The sequence below is a fragment of the Cupressus sempervirens genome, chromosome 1 (genome assembly GCF_028749045.1).
Source record: "Cupressus sempervirens isolate cs-2001-9-10 chromosome 1, ASM2874904v1, whole genome shotgun sequence".
NCBI classification, from domain to species: domain Eukaryota; kingdom Viridiplantae; phylum Streptophyta; class Pinopsida; order Cupressales; family Cupressaceae; genus Cupressus; species Cupressus sempervirens.
In genome coordinates this window covers 346,967,812-346,970,077 of record NC_143118.1, presented here as the reverse complement: position 1 = coordinate 346,970,077, position 2,266 = coordinate 346,967,812, and the positions used below count along the sequence as shown (strand labels likewise).

At 31.1% G+C, this 2,266-nt stretch overlaps 1 non-coding gene across 1 annotated transcript; it reads left to right on the top strand.

The window, feature by feature from the left end:
- Positions 1-308: 308 nt before the first annotated feature.
- On the top strand, positions 309-380 carry TRNAP-CGG (transfer RNA proline (anticodon CGG)). The gene has a single exon. It is a non-coding gene; the product is annotated as a tRNA-Pro (tRNA).
- Positions 381-2,266: the final 1,886 nt, after the last annotated feature.

Sequence of the window (2,266 nt, the reverse complement as noted above, 5' to 3'; positions counted from 1 at the left end):
CAGCAAGCAAACAAGGAACGCAAACAACCATCTCAGTATAATAAAATGCTAGGTTTTACTTTTATGCAGTAGTCAAGTCCGTCAAATTAGAAAAGATTTATTATTCCGGTAACGCTTCGCCAGGATTTTAGAAGCCGTCTAAACTGATTTAATTTGAAAAGGGGCCAAAAAAAAAGGAAAGCGAAAACTACGAGTCAGCTTCTAGTACCATCAAACATGTCAGATTACGATTTTCAGATTGGTTATTAGTTTTTGCCGTTGTTTACTTTTTGGAAGAGTTATTTTAAAGTTTGAGTTTGAAATGCAAAGGGTATTTGGTCTAGTGGTATGATTCTCGCTTCGGGTGCGAGAGGTCCCGAGTTCGATTCTCGGAATACCCCACTCCCCCAACTTTCCGCTCACCTATTTACGTCTGCTCACATAGTTTACAAACAATTGTTTGTCTAGATTTTTTATTATTAGTATTTAAATATTCATTAGTATTTAAATAATCTGTTGCTTACCTCTGCTTTACGTCTGCTCATATACATTATAGTTTCCAAACAATTGTTTGTCTAGTTTTATAAACCAATTTGAGTTCGATATCTTTACTAATTTATCTTTATTTTTAAAATTATATTTCGTGTGGCAAGTTTTCATGTACAATTTATCATCGATTACCATCGATCGAACATAAATATGATTTATGTTCGATAAGTAGGAGATAATTTCCACAACAAATCAAATTGTAATATTGCTATCAAGATTTAACTGTGTGATTATGAGTCAAACTCATAGACCCGTGTTTCATGAGCAATGATTCAACATGAATCCATCTCTCATGAGAATAAATGAAGCGCTTAGCACTCATTGGATCTAGGTGATGCTCACACGGGGGAAGCACAGGGACTTCTCAGGAGGTCACTCATCCTAGTACTACTCCAACCTGAGCACACTTAACTATGGAGTTTCCTCGATGGTTAAACCCAAAGCTTGCAACCCCATTTGCAAAACCTTCACCAAGTGGTGTGCCTTATGAACTATTCATTAGAAAGCCCCTTGAGCTCATCAATTGATAAGTAGGAGATAATTTCCACAACAAATCAAATTTTGATGTTGCTATCAGGATTCAACTGTGTGATTTTGAGTCAAACTCATAGACCCATGTTTCATGAGCAGTGATTCAACATGAATCCATCTCTCATGAGAATAAATGGAACACTTAGCACTCATTGGATCTAGGTGGCATCACCTAGTGCTAAGTGTTCCATTTATTCTCATGAGAGATGGATTCATGTTGAATCACTGTTCATGAAACTTGGGTCTATGAGTTTGACTCAAAACACACAGTTAAATCCTGATAGCAATATCACAACAAATATGATTGCAATTCAATTTTTTTCTTTGTAAATTTAAACAGTTCCAATTTTGAATTCTAGAATTGAAAACAAAATTGACCTAATTTTTTAACTTAGTAACTTAAATACACAATATTTAATTACATACTAGAGTGTTCAATTTTTTTAAAAAGAAATCCTATTTCGTTATGATCATTTATGAATCAATAGAACATCAAAAGCATATTAAGGAGCATCATTTATTAGAATTGCATCACCATTTAGCATCAACATGAGATCAACGATTATGCATGACTGGCATTATAGCCCTCCCATATACTTTATACTTCCAACATGTGATTGTGGAAAGTAACACTAAATTTGACTACCAAATGGTAATCTATTGATAATATAATAAATATTGGTTAATATTATGAAATTAACATCATTTTCCTTATACTACGTTCAATGAATATTGTTTATTAGCATTACCTCTGTCTTATAGATACAATTACATTTAAAAATTAATTTTTTCCTTTATGAATCTCATACATCTAGTGACTTCATTTTCATAAATAGAACACTATATAATAAATATTGGTTAATATTATGAAATTAACATTGTTTGCCTTATACTAAATCCAATGAATATTGTTTATTAGCATTACCTCTATCTTATAGATAAAATTAAATTTGAAAATTAAATTTTTTCCTTTATGAATCTTATACATCTAGTGACTTCATTTTCATAAATAGAACACTAGCTTAAATATACTAAATATTATAATATAAACATGAAATTGGACTTTGATTGTTATGTTCTATTATATATTTTCTTAAATTGTACAATATATTTTTCATCCTTGCCACATCAAATATGTTCAATTCACAACCAACATTGTGAATTGGTTTTTATGAATTTCATGAATATCTTGCAAATTGTATAAAAT